At 36.4% G+C, this 20,569-nt stretch overlaps 1 long non-coding RNA gene across 1 annotated transcript in view; it reads left to right on the top strand.

Moving 5' to 3' along the window:
- The window catches only part of LOC102494619 (uncharacterized), a 37,653-nt gene that overhangs the window by 13,227 nt on the left and 3,857 nt on the right, over window positions 1-20,569 (top strand). The window contains exon 2 of the long non-coding RNA XR_334787.1: window positions 17,207-17,238. This is a non-coding gene — a long non-coding RNA (uncharacterized LOC102494619). The remainder of the gene's footprint in view (window positions 1-17,206; window positions 17,239-20,569) is intronic.

Below are 20,569 nucleotides of genomic sequence, written 5' to 3'. Positions count from 1 at the left end.
TCTCGCAATATTTCTGCCTTAAGAGTGCAAACATATCAAGGATCTAATCGTGGAAATCTTGATTTAGTCAAGCCAAGGTAGACCTCAAAAACCTGTGTTTAACAGGCACCTGCAAGGATTTAAGGATCGAATATGGAAGCACTACCATGATGCAAGGACCAAGAAGATGGGGATTCTGTAGTCAGTTCTCAGTTTTGAAGGGAGTAGTCTTTGGCTCGATTATCCTTCTAATTCTAATTTCCTCCTTTCTCCCTAGGGCTCATCCCCCAACTCCTTCAGAAATGCACTGGTTACTAATGTCATTTAGAAGAATGGGGGATACATTTCTTTGGCTCTGTCAACTGGTCCCTCCTGAGTTCCATCACTGAATGCATAAATGAAAGATAATGGAATCAGTCTGTCTAGAATGGGGGATACATTTCTTTGGCTCTGTCAGCTGGTCCCTCCTGAGTTCCATCACTGAATGCTTAAATGAAAGATGATGGAATCAGTCTGTCAGCTGGGTTGTTAGCCTGAGGAATGAGAATCAGGATGCTCAGCTCTGGTAGGCAATGCTCACTGACGTGTACCTGGATGGCGCATAACAGACCTATACAAAACATAGCTTGTGTGCACGTTTACAAGACATGAGGCAGAAGGCTGTTGATACTGTCAGAGATAGAATCATCAGAAAGAAAGTGATTTTTTTTTTTCACTATAGAGCGCGTGCGCTCGCCAGACAGACAGACAGACATAGAGACAGAAAGCGAGAAATCGCCCCCCAGAGAGGAAGGTCACGCCGCAATCCCTTCTCCTCCATTCTCCTCTCGGGATCTTGGGCACACACGCACACGTGCCCGGCGTGAGTTTTAAGCCACCGGGTCCAGGACATGAACCGCGGATGGCTACGTGGGAGTCCAGCGACATAGCCATTGTGCTAACTGCTGGTTCCCGAGAAAGAAGGTGTTTTAAGGATGACAGACTAATAGGTAGAGTGGAACATGGAGAAGGTGCTACATTACCCTCAGAAAAGCTGAGATTGTTAATCCACACATATAAAAGGGAAGACATCACAATGGCTGAAATCATAAGGGAGAAAGCATGTATCAAAATATTACCAAGGGGGCCAGAGAATGCCATAATGGTTACATCACTGGACTCCCACGCAGACAACAGGGGTTTGAGTCCTGAACCCGGCTGATTGACACTCACACTGGGTGTGTGTGCATGTGTGCCCAAAATCCCAAGAGAAGAAGGGATTGCATTGTGGCCATCCCCCCTGGAGAGAGATTTCCCTCTTTTTCTCTCTGTCTCTCTCTGTCTCTCTGTCAAGCACATGTACCCCATAGCAAAAATCTCTCTCTCTAAAAAGAAAAAAATAATAAGTTTGAATGTAAGGCACTCTATTGAGATGAATCACCCATGCACTCTTTGCTTTGAAAATCAAGGTGGCAAAAGATTAGTTGTATCTAGTGGATGAACGTGTAGAAGAGGAGACTTTAGCCTATGCAAAGCCTGGACAGTGACTATCAGAGAGAGTTAAAGTGACTGGGGAAAAACACTGTGCTTGGCTGTGAAACAAAGTCTCTTTTACAAAACCTTTTTCTTCACAAAGTATTAAAACTGTTATTAACTATGGGTTTCTGGTTGAGAGCAATGACAGGAAGGCAATTTTTCTTAATGTAATTATTACCTGGAGGATTTATTTAAAATGCTGGTTCCTAAAATCTATCCTATGAGATTCTGATTCTTTAGAACTTTCCCAAGTCTGCTTATTTAGTGCCATTCAAAAGTATTTTGACGATCAGTGCGAATTCATGAACTGATTGCTACCAGTCCTGGTAAGAACTACAGATAGAGAGTAACCAAGTTTTCTCACCACTCTGACAGTACTAGAATATCCAAGCCCCATGGTTAGTAAATTTGTCTCATTATACAGAGTATATAATAAAAATTTCAGTCCTTTTCAGGTTCAGGAAAAGAGAAAAGGAAGCCCAGCAGGTGGCACGGTGGTTAAGGTGCTAGATTCCCACATGACCAACTGTGGTTCGAGTTCCAGCCTAGTTATTTGAGTTTCTCTCTCTCTCTCTCTCTCTCTCTCTCTCCCTCTCTCTCTCTTCTCTCTTTCTGGTGAGTGCATGTGCCCTTTAGCACATTAAAAAATAAAAAATAATGCTCTTTCTGGTGAGCGCATGTGCCCTTTAGCACATTAAAAAAATAATAATAATAAGAAATAAAACTAAATAAATACTTCTTAAAAAAAAGAGAAGAAAAAAATAAAGGACCTTCATTACACAGAGTTTAAAAAGCTTCAATCTAGATAATTCTGATGCAAATGGTTCATGAACCAACAAAAAATATTCTTTTTTTTCATTGCCAGAGGACAACTGTACTTGCTAGAGAGGGGAAAATACCCCCTACACCATGGGGCATGGTCATACCACAATCCCTTGTCCTCCAATTCTCCATCTTGTTGGGATCTGAGGCATGCATGGCATGTTTCTCAAGCTGCCGGAGCTGGATTCAATCCACTATCAGTCATATGGGATCCAGATCCCTTAACCACTGGGCTATGGGGCTACCCTCATGAGCCAACTTTTTAAGAAATATGCTATTCAGAAGTTTCATGAAAAGTCTTAATTCAGTCTCATTTGAAACATTTTATTTGTTACAGCAAAGAAATCTTTATTTGCTTATTTATTTATATGTAAAGTGCTATCCAAATAAACTCACATATAATTCAAAACAATAGATAAAATTGGGCTTCATAAGCCTAGAGTTTTGAGTTATATTTTCATACTGAGATGTTACTTATTTTTAAGAAGTAACACCTCATTTTGTTTTGCTTTGTCTTGTTGACACTAAGCATAAATGCCTTGGCATGTTATAAATATTTATGATTTGTGAATGAGAGTGTGAAAATGACAAAATTCTTTTAAAATAAACATCATTATGCGGATACTCTAAGTCTTTAAAATGTTGCTAATAAATGCTTTAATTAGAAAAATTACATTAACAGTTTTTCTTGCCCTTTTCTTCCTATGAGGAAAAGATGATGAAGACTGAGATATAACAAAATTACTTGAGTGGTATTTTATTTAATTTAGTGCTGTGACTAACAAAGAGCATGGGTGCTTCTTTTCCCAAAAAAAAGAAACAAAGAAACAAAGAAAGAATGAGGTTACCATTTGACTCTGCTTTTCACAGGGTTTAAATTAAATAAAATATCACCAGGATGTCAAATCTTTTTTGCCATTATTGGAGAAAAACAGTGAGAATGGCTCAGTGGTTTTGTCTGATACAGCAAGCATGACATTGCTAATCTTTTTTTCCTTTCCTAATTATTATGTCCTTAAGTATTTTATTTATATACATGAAATACTCAACTTTTCACCAGCAGAATTGGTGAGATACTATTTGTGAATAAAAGATTATAGGCAGTAGAAGTCTAGCTCCTAGGACCAGCAGATGGCATAATGGCTATGTCATTGGACTCCCATGTAGTCGACCGTGGTTTGAGTCCTGGACCCAGTGCCTTAAAACTTACCCTGGGTGTATGTGTGTGTATGCCCAAGATCCAGACAAGAGTGGAAGAGAAGGGATTGTGGCCATCCCCCCAGGGGGGTCATTTCTCTCTTTCTGTCTCCTCTTTCTCTGGCAAGCACATGCTCCCTCTAGCAAAAATTTCTTTAAAAAAAAATAAATAAAAAAGAAGTCTAGCTCCTTTCAAAAATGTTGTCTCCTGCATCTCATTTGTCTTTTTGGCTTCCAATTTCTTTGCATTTTTCAAGGTCTCCTTTTACAGCCACCAACTGAATTGCTAAGTTTCATTTGAAAAGAGTACCATCCTGGGTTTGCAAAGATATACTCATCACTGGAACACAATGAATGAATGGCCCATGGTGCTCTTTTAAAAATAAATTACTCCTCATCCCATTCCAACATATGCACACACACAACATGCACTTTTTGTTCCATTTCATGAGAAAATTACCAGAATATGTTATTTTCTCCCTACATTTTCTTTGAAACATTGCCTAGTTTCATATATAAATATTTCATTTCCAAATGTAACATGTCAAACTAGAGAGTTGTGTTGACCAGCAAGAAGTCAGAGGGTAAGAAATTTCTCTGCTTCCAAGATAGCTATTGTTAGTACAGTAGCCAATAAATAAAAGGAAAAGGCAGGAGGGAGCTTTTTATGCCCAGAGAATTGCAGACGATGACAAAACTTATAAGGCTAAGAAAAAACAAATCATCTTTAGGAGAACTTTCACTGGAAATGGCTTTGCCTTTCAAAAGGAAAAATGCCCTGCTGAATCAGCACATTGGAGGAAAAAAAATCTTATGTGATTTTTGAAATACTAAACAAACTCACTGGCAAGAAAGAGGAAAAAAATAGGTTACATATGTTTGCTTCTAAAATGAGCTTAAACTCAGCAAGTTGCAAATTATAGACAAAGATAATCTACAGAGGGGTTGGTGAGGGGGGAATAAAGGGTGTTTGGCTTGTAACATGTTGATATTCCAAATTAAAAATGCACATAGGTGGTAGAATGCTTATTTCGCCCTATTATTTTGTCTCAGAATGGGCAACAAAACGAGAAAAAAAATGAATGAGCTCTAATTCTTGTTCAGACATAGCTATTCAGTCGAGCATGTTAACAGATAATGAATCTTCACAATGTAAAATTGATTTGTGGGCTCTCGAATTCTTCATTTTGTTTATTTTTCAAAAATGTGTAGATATGTCAGGAGATCTTCTCCCTTTTTTTTTTACTTTTCAATATTTTATCACAGGAAAAAAAGATGCCTTGACTATAACTATAAAATACAAATTTACTTTATCTTGACGTGTCAGATATATTATCGTCAGTCTACAACAAACATGAAAAAGAACAAAAATCTCTGAAGGGACAGATAACAGTCAGTAATATGATTTTACTGTGAAAAATAAAAATCTAAGTCTTTCAGAAAAATACTTAGTCTAGATATTTATGAACATTAGAATTGTAGTCCATAAATTGTGATATAGGTATACATTTTTATATACAGATTTAATTAATGTTTATCACTATTGGTTAATGCTATGGTTTGAATGTGGACTAACCCTCTCCAAAATTCATGTTGAAATTTGATGTCCAGTATGGTGATTTTGAAGGTAGAACCTAATAGAAGATGATTAGGTTAAGATGGATTGATCTCTTTCACATGAAACTGGGTCAGTTCTCATGAGAATGGATTCATTCTTACAAATGTGGGTAGTTACAAAGTGACTTATAAACCTTGTGTTTTCCCTTTTGTACCAAATCCTGCCCTGCCATTGTGCTCTGTGCTCTTGGGATGGGATGACATCTGCCACATTATGATGTAGCACGAGGCCCTCACCAGAGGAGGCCAGCCAGTCCTAAATTTACCAATCTCCAGAATTTAGAGCCAAGTAAACCTTTTTTCTTTATGCCAGTTAGCAAAATTTGAAGACATATGTGACACCAGAAATGAATTATTCTTAAATAGGTAAAGTGTTCTCATAGGCCAACATTGCCTTTATTAAAAGCCTTGCACAAGGACAATGAATGAAGATCAACATTCAACTGTGGAGATTAGAAATCTCAAATACAATAAAAAGTAAATTACAGAGGCAATCCAGGCAGAATTAAAGCTACTGAAAGTTTAATCGTATCTTCACAACTATTATCCACTCACTCCTTTATTCACTTATTCACTATTTTGTGAACACTATAACAACACCTATATTATTACTACCACACAATGACAAAAATAATGGCCATTTACAGAGTGCCAATTACATGTCAGGCACTGAACCTACGTAGTTTCAGAAAATTTAAGAAATTTGCTAAATATTTTAGAAATATTAAGTACAAACCCAGTTCACTTAAACTCCAGTCTACCAGAAGCTAAAACAAATAGTCTTTCAACCACTCTAACCTATTTCTCTTTTACTGTCATTCATCTCTTGCACTCTGCTATTGTTGGTGGGTAATAATAAAAATTACCATATACTGTTGTTAAGTTCTCTGAAAGAGGTTCAGGAAAGTCTGACTATAAAGAAGTTGACTGGGCTGGAAGTTTGAATATAAAAAGATAAGAAAAGGAAGGGAATTTCATGCAAAGACAAGAAAAACTCCACCATACACAAGGTAATAGAAGCATGAGAAAATAATATAGTATACTCAACAACATTTATTATTTATCTATTTGTGAAGCAGAAAGTACACTATTCATGGACACTAAATGGATGAGTATAATTTGGCCCCTGTACCCATATATCTTATTATCTAATAGAAGAGTAAATCCTATAAAGACAAGGGACAAAAAGTATCAGAGCTGATATAAGATTGTGTATAGGGGCTACCACAAGGGAATTAGCTTCAAATTGGAAACTCATAAAGACTTCTAAGAATTAACATTTGAACTGAATCACGATGTTTAAAATTTTCCTGAACATTTTATGTTTCCAATTAAGACACAAAAGACCTTGGTTTTCAAAGTAACATAAAAAAATATAGATAGCTAATATAAAAATTATACTTTATGTAGGATTATCAAAGAACAATAAATACTGAAAGGACTTGATGAACTGATTTCCAGAGAAAAGAACCATGTATAAGTGAGCTTCCATAAATTCAGGAAAAACAGAACTCTTCTCAAGCCCTAAACTTTACTAAATAGAGATTAAACCCGTTGAGCTATTGGCAACAGTGGAGATTGGTTATATACTGGAGTCTGAAAGATTTCTAAGAACAATAATAATAATAATACATTTTTCACAGAGCAACCCTCTTTATCCCATCCCAAAATTGCTGAGAAAAATGGAAGCAGAAGTAGGACTTGTGAGTAGAAATCATTCAATCTGCTCCTTTTCCCATATTTCCTCTGTATCTAAAATTGAGAATTCCAATGGTGTTACACAGAGTGTCAAATCCTGAGAACAATGAGGCTAGCCCTTCCTAACGAAGCTGGAAGTTGGAGGTTGCCTTAATCAGATGTGAGTTTCAGTTCAATCCCAGATCAAATAAGCCCTTGGCAAATCTGATTAATGACTGTAAGAAAATAGTCTAAATGATTCATTTTCATGAATAGCTTAAGAAAAGTTGACTAACCAGCTTAGAAATGTGACAACTCCAGAAAGTATACATTCTGGATAAGTCCCTAAACGAACAAAACCCAAAAACAGCACATCACCCTTGAAAAATGACTTCTCAAGATCGACACCAGTCTTTTGTCCCTTTTTACTTCCTGGTACTTCTCCCTCCTCAGGACATTTGGTGGGCCTTTTTTACAGGTTGGTCCTAAGCCTATTCCTTTCAGCAAGATAAGAGAGGAAAAGGGGCAATAAATGCCTAATAAGGGAATCATGAAATTTAGGCAACATCCAAGAAGATTGTGCACTCAAGAGTACTCACCCAGTGAGGATCTGGGGAAGGGACTTGTGCATGAGGGAATAAATTACTCATTGTGAATGTTTTGGGTGTGCTTGCCTTTCAAATACCCAATCTTCCCAGACAATCATTGAAGTCTCCCTTTATCATACTTCAAGTCTCCATGTCTATTCTTTGGCATTGAGCAGGTGAGCACATTTCTCACACTCAACAACTCACGTTAGCCAATAGATGAAAAAAGAAATTTGAAACGTCTGTGAGAAAGAAAGCAATATTATTCCCTAATCTCCACTTTTCTCCTATACATAATTTCTAAGACGCAGTAATAAATTGTAAGACCAGACAGACCATGGAAGAGGCAGAAATAAAACTCACAAGGTAGGACACAGCCATAGTACTGCAGGCAGTAGGGTGCTTCTCTGAGATTCTACAGTCCAGATTCAGCTGTTAGGTCACCCTGAACATACCGAGAGTACTTTCCTTTGTCTGTGGTCCTGGCTAGCTATGAGACTGTGGAGAAGGTTGTGACATGGTAAAATACAATCAAGAGTATTAGTTTCTCTCTGTTGAAAGGAAAGTGAAGGAAGGAAAGAAGAATAGGGGTTTAAAAAAAGTGGGATGGGCTTTACAGGAAAAGCATCTAAATAATTAAGACATTAGTGATCTTGAAGACAGGTTAAGGAACTTATACAAAATATAACATAATGACTGGAAAAAAAGATGAAGAAAAATCCCCCCAAAATATAATAATTATAGTCCCAGAATAATAGGAAAGAAATGGAAGAAAAAAGACAACTTGATGACAAAGTGACTGAAAATTTTCCTGATATGTTCAAAATACATAAATCAACAACTCCAATCATCTCAATGAATTTCAAGTGGAAAAACTTTATAATAAATGCATGTAGATATGAGCAGCTGTTTTAGGGCTCTGGTAATGCAATGATGAATCCATATGGAAAGGTCCCAAGTTTGCTTCTCAAAGCCTATCTGTACCCATCTGCTGTACACATATGTGTTGTTCCTGGTCCTGACTGGCTGATGCTCAGGATGGACTGTAGCACAAAGATCCTGTGGGATGCCGAGAAAGAAAAGAGAAGAGAAGAGAAAAGAAGAGAAGAAAGAGAAGAGAAGAGAAGAGAAGAGAAGAGAAGAGAAGAGAAGAGAAGAGAAGAGAAGAGAAGAGAAGAGAAGAGAAGAGAAGAGAAGAGAGGAGAGGAGAGGAGAAGAGAAGAGAAGAGAAGAGAAGAGAAGAGAAGAGAAGAGAAGAGAAGAGAAGAGAAGAGAAGAGAAGAGAAAAAAGCAGAGAAAACACACCTATCATTGCCAAACTATCAAAATCCTAAGGTAAATAAAAAGCCCTAAAAGGAGCCAAAGTAAAAATACATATTGATGGAGAAATAACAACCTTATTAAAAGAAATGCAAACCAGAACCATGATCGTTTGACATTGCAAAGTACCAAAAGAAGACAACCAAAAAATAGTGTCAACCTAGAATTTCATATTCAGCAAAAATAACCTTCAGAAATGAAGGGGAAATGCATATAGTTTCAAGTGAGTAAATAAATAAATAATAAACTAAAGCTAAGAGACTTTGTTGTCATCAGCTCTAAAATGTTAAAAAAAAAAAAAAGGTGGGTTGTGCCCATAGCATGATTGTTCAGCAGTGTGCATTTGGAGCCTGATTCCACGTAACCAAGTGCTGTTCCAATCCCATCCCTGGAGGCTTAAAGAACATGATAGCCACATGTGTGTGCATGGCGGAAATCCTATTGAGAAGGAGAAATGGAGAGAAAAGGATTGTGGCATGACCATGTCCCATTGGTGGTAGATTCTCTGTCTGAGTTTCCTATATTCTCTCTCTCTCTCTCTCTCTCTCTCTTTCTTTTTCTCTCTTAATGCATGATGCATCCTCTGGCAATTGTAAATCATGAAAAGAAATGCTAAAAGAAATTCTTTAGTATGAAAAAAGTGTTTCAAATTGGAAATTAAGATCCACAGGAAAAAATAGAAAATTGACCAAAATGGTAGATGAAGAGGTAACTATGCAAACCTTCGCCCATGTCTTTCCTTGAAAGACATTTAACTAAAGCAAAAAAAAAAAAAAAAGAGAGAAAAGTTTATATTGCAGGATTAATACCACATAATAGCAAAATACTAAAGAATTGTGAAGAGATTAAATGGGGTTAAATAGAATTATAATTTGGTAAGCTTCCTACATAATATGCAAAATAAAATAATATTAATTCAAGATAGGATGGGATAGGTTAAATGTGTAATCATTAGTTCCTAAGGCAACTACTTTAATAATAACATGAAAGATAAAATAAAAATTCAACAAGTTATAGAAAATAGAATACTAAAAAACATTAAATGAATTTAAAAGAATCCAAAAACAAATATTAAAGGGGCAAAAAATAAAGACAACCAGTAGAAAATCAAAGTAAGATGTCAAAGTTCGAGATAACCATATCAATAATTACAATAAATGTGAACTGAGTAAATATTTTAAGGAAAAAACAAATTAGCCATAACTGAATCTCTATAGGAACTGTATTTTAAGTATAACACAGAGTGACTGAAAGTAAAAATATGGGGAAAAAAAAACATGAAAACCTCAATCATAAGAGAACTAGTTTGGCTATATTAATTTTGACAAAGTAGACTCCAAAACAATGAGTTTACCAGAGATGAAGGGACATATTTCTAATGGTAATATATTATTTTATTGATGATTCGCAATATTTCTAAATATATATGCTTCTAAAAATAGAGCCTAAAAGTAAATGAAGCAAAACTATATAAACAAATAAAATATAGACAAATCCATAAAAGACTTTAACACTCATGTAAATAGAAATGGATAAAATTTTAATTACAATAGATTTCAATATCTCTCTGCCAATAATTAATAAGAGAGTCTTTCAATATAGAGATAATGTGATCAGGATTGCATTTTTTTATTCTAGTAGCATTGTCAAGGACGTATGTGAGGAAGGAGGAAAGAAAGGAAAGAAGGGAGAGAGAGAGAAAGAGAAAGACTACCTGTTGTCATTACAGAAAAGTAATGAAACAGGATAATGGCTTTAATTGACACCGAAACTGTGGAGTAGAGTGAAGTAATAAACTGGAAACATATTTAATATCTAAAAGTAATAGAAACTTGTCACTTCTAAGGTGTTTAGTGCAGGTGGAAGGTGGCACTAGATCTAAAATCTTCAAGAGCTTTTACCAGGAGATTAGATTAATGTTTGTCATCAAAACAATGTGAAGGAGGAGAATCACATCTGAAAAGAAAGGCAGTAAGTTCAGTTTTGAACACGTTGGGAGTCACCATGAGATATTATTGAAAAGTAAGCAATGAAATATGTGAGTGTGGAATCAGGGAAGAGGTTGGGTTGAAGATAGTTGTAGTGGTTGAAGTCATTGGAATGATTTAAATATCCCAGTGAAGACAGGTAGAAGCCAAATACAGAATCCTTGAACTATGGCCTAAACAGAGCAGACAGAAGAAGAGAAAACTACAATGAAGACAAAGAGGGAAAAGATGAAATATTAAAATGATAGCCAGAAAAATTGTGTCATGAAACCCAAAGAAACATACAATAGGAATTCAAAAAGAGGATAATGTTCAGCCAGCTAAGTGCCACAGAGAATGAAGGCTGAAACACATGTGTTGCATTTGGCAATTATTAGTAAGTTTGCTCCCAGAGCCAGGAGGTAACACAACGGGATGCACAGGGAAAATATTCTGTATTTGTGTCCCATGACCACCCCAAGTATGTCAGCCAGTGCTTGTGTGATTCTGACCAGCTAAGTCTGGAAAGGAATTGTGATGTGAAGACCCTGTTGGGGTGATTTGCCCTCTCTCTTGCCCTCTTTAACTGTCTCTCTCTCAGAAATAAATAAATTAACTTTAAAAAAAGAAAAATTGTGCTCTTGACTCCGATAAGGTTTTCATGAAGAAGTGAATTATAAGCCTGATGCATTGCATAGAACACTGAATGCAGGGTGAAAAAACAAAGAGTATAAGTTATTCTTCCAAGGAGCTTGATTTTAAGCTGTGTAGGAACTCCTGACCTGAAATTAGTCATTGATGAAGGCATTTATTGTGTGTTGGTGTTACCAATAGCACGCAGTAGATTCTTTCTTCAATTTAACGAATAAATTCTTCCCAATGTAAAAGATTATTATAGATTTTTTGGTGTTTGGTTGATTTTCAATCAATGTAACATTATGTGAGATAATTAGCCTTTAATCACAGGCTTTTTGAGCAATATTGTCTGCGTAAATGGGCTAGTAGCTTTAGAATGACATGCATCTACAAAGAAAAATGTGATAAATACCTAAATATAGTGTGGACATAAACCTACTTATATTTTCCACAACAAACAGTGGGAAGATTTGACACAACTTTATGAGCGTTTTATACAATTAGGAAACTCTCTAGGGAACTCGTGAGACTGGAAGATGTGGAAATGATGAAAATAGTAGGGAAATCTTAATTAGAGCCCTGTCAATAAGATATTTTTTCTTAGACTAAGAAATCTTCCTCTGTTGTCCTGTTTATGTCAGAGTTCAAGGATTCTGTATTTGGCCTTCTACCTCTTCTCACGGTGCCCCCTATTTAAGCACCATGGACAGCTCTAAGAAGATACAATACAGATTCCGTGGGAAGTTGGTAACCTCAGTTCTCTACTCTGATCTCTAGAAATGAAGGTGGAAAGAGTACCATGAGAAGGGGCAAACAAAAAGCCAAATCCTAACGCTTTTCCTGAGAAGAAGAGAAAGAGTAAAAATTGTGCAAGTTGGAAACATTTTGGCATTTGAAAAATAATAATTTAACTCCCAAAATGAGTTTTCTCCTAGTAATTTTCTCCTTCATCTCTCATGCCATTTTCAATTCATGCAATCAGGTTTCCAATCCACTTCTTCATGAAACCTCTGTCAGGAAAGTAGATCTGGAATGGCTTGACTGCCTTCTGACACAAGAACCAAGATGTTGTTTGGGACTACTTTTGACCACTGCAAAAACAGTCCTACCTATTTTCTTCACTCTGAGCAGGCTTTACAAGCAACCACAAAGACAATGTTCATTAGTTCTGCTGGGTGGCGCCAGATCATCACATAAGTGTAGAATCCCAGAAGCATCAAACATTTCAGAACCTCAAATTAGTCACTACAAGTACATGCTTAGGATCTTCAATGTCTATTTTAAATTTTCTTTTATAAAAAATTTCTTTAAAGAATTATTTTATTTAACTTTATTTTAATTTTTTATTTATTTTAATTTGACCAGAGAGGCAGTGTGTGTGTGTGTGTGTGTGTGTGTGTGTGTGTGTGTGTGTGAAAGAGAGAGAAAGTGAGAAAGCAAGCTACCAGGTCCAGGAATCAAACCACATTCAGCCATGTTGGAATCCAGTGCTCCTTACCACCACACCACCTGCCTGCCCCTCTATTTTAAGTTGTCTAGACAAAATCTAAATAAGGATACTGGAAAGAAAAGAGTATGAAATATCATAAACATAAATAAACTGATTTAAAATTATTTTTTTCTTATATTACTGTTAAATAACCTTAATATCTTATGTTCATTAGTTCTGCTGGGTGGCGCCAGATCATCACATAAGTGTAGAATCCCAGAAGCATCAAACATTTCAGAACCTCAAATTAGTCACTACAAGTACATGCTTAGGATCTTCAATGTCTATTTTAAATTTTGTTTTATAAAAAATTTCTTTAAAGAATTATTTTATTTAACTTTATTTTAATTTTTTATTTATTTTAATTTGACCAGGGAGGGACAGTGTGTGTGTGTGTGTGTGTGTGTGTGTGTGTGTGTGTGTGTGAAAGAGAGAGAAAGTGAGAAAGCAAGCTACCAGGTCCAGGAATCAAACCACATTCAGCCATGTTGGAATCCAGTGCTCCTTACCACCACACCACCTGCCTGCCCCTCTATTTTAAGTTGTCTAGACAAAATCTAAATAAGGATACTGGAAAGAAAAGAGTATGAAATATCATAAACATAAATAAACTGATTTAAAATTATTTTTTCTTATATTACTGTTAAATAACCTTAATATCTTGAAATATCCAAAGTTAATATCAATAGTTACAGGATTGTTTTCAGTTAGAACAGCAGATACAGGTGCATTAGTATTTTGAAAACTATATGAGTATTATCATTGCTGATATGCGTGCAGATTATTCTGCTATAATTGTGACTTTGCTCTACCACCAGCTCCGTGTAAGATCACCACTGTGCCCCAAGTGGTCCCCTGTAGTGCCCTCAACTTATCTTCGGCTATCATCTTCTCTTCCAAGCTAGTTTAGGGGCCTATCATCTTGTCTCCACATACAATTCACAATCAAGCTCAACTATCCTATAAAGTGCTTATCTACTCTCACCCCATTAACAATATCTCTGTTTTAGATCTTGTAACATCAAGATTTTACCAGATCAATTTCTACTGTAATGAGTAGAGTATTTAGAAAAATGCTGAAATTTTCCGTAATTCTATGATGAAGACTACTGGTTGTCCATCAAAATCCATTCTCCTATTTTTCGATAATAATATAGTTCAATCTATGTATGCGGCACCCAGCTAGAAAGTAGATTTTCCAGACTCCTTTGAAGCTGTCTCTGGGATATGACTTAGTTATCACCATGGGAATGAATACAAGTGAAAGTGATATGTCTGCCTTATTGGTTTAAAAGAAAGTCACTGGCCTTCCACATCTTCTCTTGTCGTTTGCCAAGAGCCAGAATAGGAGCATGTCTGCAATTTAGCTTTGATCATGTAGGTAAAGACCATTTCCCAAGAAATTACTGATTTTTTAAAGCCTCTGTATTTAGGGCTTACTTTACAAAGAGGACCTTATTCTTTACCTAACCAATACAAATGTTGATAGACCAGTGAGTTTCATCTTCCATGCTTGCATCTTTAACACTGGGGTATCAAGACCTAGTTACTTAATGACAAGGAGCTTCTCTGCTACGAGAACCCTCCACACCTTGGCAAGCCAGCCATTTCCCTTGTTCTCACAGCACAAATGACTTGGAAGGGAAATACTATGTCTTTCTAATCCTGATTTTTAGCATAGTTTAGTATAATGGTGGGTTCAGAGGAGACATTTTTAAATATTAAATAGAAAAGGTATGCAGCTTCTGAAGTCAGGTCACACGGGTAGCCATGTTGCTATTTATGCACAGGGTGTACCCTAGAAATATTAAGCTTCATGGACACTAACATTGCTGTGTAGGTAGATACAATATCAAGCTTGGAAAGATGGCACATGGCTTATACTTAAACCTGGATTCCACATTTTGACCTGCCAGAAAATGTGACAGTTCATTAGGAGATCAGCAGCAAATAATTTTGACATTGTCAATTTTATTGACATCAGAACTGTGCTTGAAAATTAGATGTCATAAAACTGCATGAATGGTGAGATACCTATGGCTTAATTTAAAAAAAAATAGTAGAATACTATGGGATCAATTTAGCACATGAAAGATAATAAGAAACTCAAATCTTCAGTATTGATGTTGCTGCTTGGATGTTGTGTGATAATCCTAGCTGACCCTGTTGCATCATCTAAGACGGTGTTTGTGTAATTTAGGGCACAGTTGATCAACAGTGACCTCACTGAAGCATCATTCTATAAAGGGCATTTCTTTAGAGCATTTCTGAACTTAGTCTTTGCACAATAATCTTAGCTGCAGTTTTATGTTAGGGCTATCCAGTCTAGATATCCATGTGTAACAATGCTTGAAATTATTTTTGTTTCAAACTTAGTCATAACAGCAAAATTACTCTCTTTTGGGGACTAGGGACAAGTTCTCTTTATGCTGCCATGTTTTGTGGCAGAAACTCAATGAATTTTGGAATTCTAAAGTCAAACCTGACCTGCCAGTTTGCTACAAAGTTTTATTCAGAAAAATAACAGAAAAAATGCATATGGTCCTTTACATTTTTGGCTGGAAGTGTTGGAAGGACTTGACCTTAGTTTTTTAAACCTAATATATACAAATAATACCTCAGTGGGTACACTCATGCCTTTTCACCAAGAAATCATAGCCAAGTAAGATAGAAAACATCTCTCAGCAAACAGGGTGGATCTCACAGAAATAAATCCTGGAATAGATGGCTTTGGTCTGCTGTTCTCTCAGCCTTAAAGTGAAGCTTTTCTTTACCACTCTCTTTTGTAGGTTTTTCTTTTTTTCTTTCTCAGATTCATCTTCCCTTGCTTTTGAAGACTGAATGTAAAAGGATGACATATAGGCCTGAGCTTGGTAGAGACAGAAACAAGCTGCTCTGCCTGATTCCATTCCAGTTTAATATGTTCTATCATAAGCTAGAGAATTTTATTTCTGTCTCTTCCTGCACATCTCAGCCTATGAGACAAATACATCAGAGTTAGGCAAAGCATTGTATGTTGATAATGCTTTTAAATTTTTCTAGAAACTCCTAAGAACCTGGACACACTGACCTCTAACATTTTTCAGTTTCTAGTCAAGAGCATAAATGGAGGCTCAGGCACAGTATAAGTATTTAAAAACTATAAATGATACCAAAAATTTAGAGGAAAATATATATTTTCTCCCATCCTTTGTAATAAACCAGAAGGTCAGGTTTGACTTTAAAATTCTTGAATTCCTTGAATTTCTGCAAGAAAATAAGGCAATATAAGGAGAACTAGTCCCTGGTCCCCAGAAGGGAAGGGAGTAACCTACTTTTTCTCTTGCATCCCTACTTCCATTTAACTCTGGAAGGGACCTATTTGCATGCCCATCCCAACCAGCAAGTGTGAGCTACCTCCATGCCTGCACATACCAGTCTTTCGGCTTTTTCTGTTTTTGTGCTTGTTTGTTTGTTTGAGGGTGGGCATTTCCACAGTCCGGGATTTCCTATACGGTACAGTTTAAGTGCCCTGCACAAAACTTGGCAGCAAGTTTAATTGCTATCTGACAATTAAATTCTGGAATTTTAGATATCTGGACTATGTTCTTTAAGAAAGAATTCCAAGCTCCAGATAAAAACAATCCCCTGAGCTTTGTAAACCTTTAGCTCCTCAGAGAGAACACAACCAAAGAAGAACCAGAGCCAGTTTATAACATGGGTTCCAGACTCATTTTCCTGAGTCACAGGATGACACTGACTAGGATGACACTGACTACAAGCAGCAGTAGGCAGATAGAAGACTGGGATTGGGTTAGTGTCCTGTTTCCTATTTCTACCACTTGATTCATCCATGTGAAAAAGTATTCTTTTGAGTTCACCAATTTTTTAGCTCTGTTACATGAGGGGATTTAAGTCAGTCACATCAGATCAAGTCCATAGAATCTGTGGAATACCAGGAAGAAACCATTACTGGTCATGGCTATGACAAGCTTTGAGAATGGGGATTTGAGGAACCAGCAGATGGCATCATGGCTACATTACCAGACTCTCTTGTAGTTGACCATGGTTCAAGTCTCAGACCCAGTAGCTTAAACTCACACCAGGCGCATGTGCATGTGTTCCCAAGATCCCAAGAGGAGAATGGGGGAGAAGAGATTACAACATGGCCATCCCCTCCCGGGAAGTTATTTCTTGCTTTCTATCTCTCTCAGTCTTTCTGGTGAGCACACACACACACACTATAGCAAAAACCTCTCAAAAGAGAGAGAGAGAGAAAATGGGGATTTCAAATGAATTGTTTATTAAAAAAACTATCACCACAACATACGTCATATAGCCCTTATTATTAAATTAGTCTAAGATCTAACTTTCTAGTCCCAAGAGTGGAGTTCTAAAAATGATTTTTCCTGTTTTAATAGGTCGAAGCTTACATGAAGACACATGTCCACAGGTATGGTATGAAACAGACAAGCTTTAATGTCACTTCCAATTTCTCCCATTAACTAGGGAGATAAAAGACGTGGTACGTGACCAGAAAAGAGGTAAGTGTGACATTTTCTCAGCATCTTCCATGCATCATTGAAGGGGGACAGATTACATTCCCAAGAAATCAGGCCTATTGTTTGACTGTTCCAGGTAAGTTGTGTTGGTGCATGTCAGACCAGGTATTACATGTCCCATTGACTCAGGCTGTCAGAGAGGGCTAGCATGTAGGCCTTCCTTGGGGTGGGTGCAATTGGTATTTTAACCTACCAGTACTGATCAGGACAACGAGCATTCTGGACTCATGCTTCAAAGTTTAACTCAATGCTAAGCCAACTAAATACTTCTATTGCAGAGTATTTTAACCTACCAGTACTGATCAGGACAAAGAGCATTCTGGACACATGCTTCAAAGTTTAACTCAGTGCTAAGCCAACTAAATACTTCTATTGCAGGCATGTGTACATTGTCATTTATTTTCTCAGATTGCAAAGGCCCCCCATTTATATTGTATATAGGCTTTAATTAATTTAGGTGAGAGTCTGGTCTCAAAGAAAGAATTTTCTTTACAATGTAGCAATTGCTTAAAAAAAACTCAAGCTTTATAAAGAGAATCGTCCAGGAGATTTCTACCAAGATGGTTACCTATCATAATACATTATAGAAACAGAACACTTTCATAATCACTAAAGCTGTAACGATTATGTGATAAAATCACCATTAACTGAGAGTCTCGATAACATAGCTAAGGTATCTAGACAAAAGTGGGAATTTTAGGGGTTTATTACTTATCTCTTAGTTCTAGGGAAAAGCAGTATTTGTTCAGCTCACAAGTTACTTCTCTGAGAATTAACATATTCTTTCATGATTATCATTGCCCCATAATCTCCAGGTCATAACTTTCTTGGTCAAGAATAGACATATAGACTAAATTGGGGCAATCAGCTTATTCAAAGTTTTTGGAGTCCGAATTCTACAATGCTAGCCAGCCTCTGCTGGTGGCTCGACTTATGAACACAGGAACTTAGATGAGACATATTTAGAAATATTTGGGGCGCAAAAGTCAAAAAAAGAGAAAAATTACTTTTTAGAATCCCAGAGAGAAGCAAAGATGAAAATCCATAGTGTTTAGAAGGAAAAAAACTAGGACAATAATGGAATAACATTTCAATGACTTGATACTGGCCAGTTCTGGGTTCTGGTCTTTCCTAAAATTTGGTTGCATCTTCTCCCTTGCTAATCAAACACCCTTATATACTCAGATAAATTTCTTTTCCCTGTTTAAGCACACATGACTTTCTATAGCCAAAGAGCCTTACCTAAACATTACTTGAAATTCTAATTTACTCTACAAAGATCTTTGTCAACATTGGGAAAATAAAATGAATCTTGCTTTTATCTTAGTGCATGTTCTGTAATAAAACAATTTCTATAAATTTATATTCTTTCAGAAAAAATATATTTTAAAACTTGCATGGATTCTCTGTGGCCCTCCTTATGACTGTATTCTGTTTTCATTCATCTGTTTTGTAGTTATGAAAAAGATTTTACAACTATTCTGCCACATGTTCCAGTGTGAAAAAAGTGGGTGGGGGCATTATTTTATCAGCATTCGCTATATTGTTCAGCTATCTCTCTCACATATTTCTGTGGGGTCATACATTCCTGGTGTTTTGGATTCACATTTCATTTCTCCCTCTCCTTGGTCATCCAGACTTTTTTTTCCCTTTTGGTATTATTTGACTCATGTCAATGTGGTCTATGTAAATACACATCATTTTGTAAATGTTTTTGTCTCAAGAGACCTCCCCACACTAAAACTCACTGATCATGTCAAAGAGTTGGATAGTTGTCCTATTAGAAAATAAAACTGGGGCTGGCTGGTGGCGTGGTGGTTAAGGGTGCTGGACTCCCACATGGCAGACCACGGTTTGAGTCCTGGACCTGGTGGCTTGCTTTCTCACTCTCCTTCTCTCTCTCTCACACACACACTCTGTCCCTCTCTGATCAAATTAAAATAAATAAATAAAGTTAAATAAAATAAATCTTTAAAAAAAGAAAAGAAAACTGACAATTAGAAAATATTAATTTATTTTGAAAATGAAGATGTTAAGCATGCTATAGATAACACGAGTATTTCAATTTTTAAAAAACTACATTTTCTAGATCACAGATATGAGTAATATTCATTTGAAAATTGTGAAAAATGCTACAATAAACATGGATGTGCAAGTGTTCTTCTGACTGTTTATTCCTGTGCTTTGGGTAGATACCCAAGAGTGGAATTGCAAAAATGTGGCAGAGGGGAGGGAATAAAGGGGGAAAAAAGAAAAGAAAAACATGTAGCAGACACAAAAGTATAAAATTATGAGTTAAGGATGATGTGTATGGTGATATTTTTACTGGACTAATGTGCAGTATATTCATTTTGGGAAGATTTTATTTATATGCTATGAAGATGTACATTGATAAAATATCAATAAAACAGAAAAATTTTTAAAAGAGTAGCCTTTTGATACCAGTAGTTTGCATAATGGCTATGTCGCTGGACTTTCATGTAGTTGATTGTGGTTCTAGTCACGGACCCAGTGGCTTAAACTCATGGCAGGGGGGGCCCAGAACCCCAGCGGGATCCCAAGAGGAGAATGGAGGAGAAGGGATTGTGGCATGGCCAACCCCCCTGAGGGGGAGTGGTTTCTCGCTTTCTGTCTCTCTGTCTATCTCTGTCTTTCTTGCAAGTGCATGAGCCCTATAGCAAAAAAACCTCTCCAAAAAATAAACAGTAGCCTTTCTTTATATTTCTTATATCTCTTTAATATATTATTTAATAGAAAAAAGCTGTAATTTCATACCTGTCTCTATATTCGATCTGTATCAATCTATATTCAATCTGTATCTGTATCAAGCTATGCAGAATCACATATCTTGCAGCCTGAAAACTCCAATGTACACTCAGAGACTTAGAGTAAAAATGGACAAATCATTTCTCTTTTTAAGATTTTTGCCATAGGGTGTGAGTACTCATCATAGAGAAACAGAAGGAGGAAAAGGGAGAAATCACTCCCCAGGGGATATGGCCACACTGCAATCCCTTCATTCAGTTCTCTGGATTTTTTTCTTCCAAACAAAAGGTTTCATGTATTTGTTATTGAACCAACTTACCAATGCAGAGGATAGATACAAAGTGAAGCATCATTTTTTCAAAAAAAAAAAAAAATTCCCAACTGTTCATGCAGTGATGACAATTTTCAGCTTGATATGGTAAGACAATAGTGACCTTGATCCAGTTCCTTAGAGAC

This window comes from Tupaia chinensis, unplaced genomic scaffold (genome assembly GCF_000334495.1).
Source record: "Tupaia chinensis unplaced genomic scaffold, TupChi_1.0 Scaffold000281_1, whole genome shotgun sequence".
NCBI classification, from domain to species: Eukaryota; Metazoa; Chordata; class Mammalia; order Scandentia; family Tupaiidae; genus Tupaia; species Tupaia belangeri.
The sequence above is the reverse complement of the archived record's forward strand: the minus strand, read 5'-3'. Positions and strand labels throughout refer to the sequence as shown.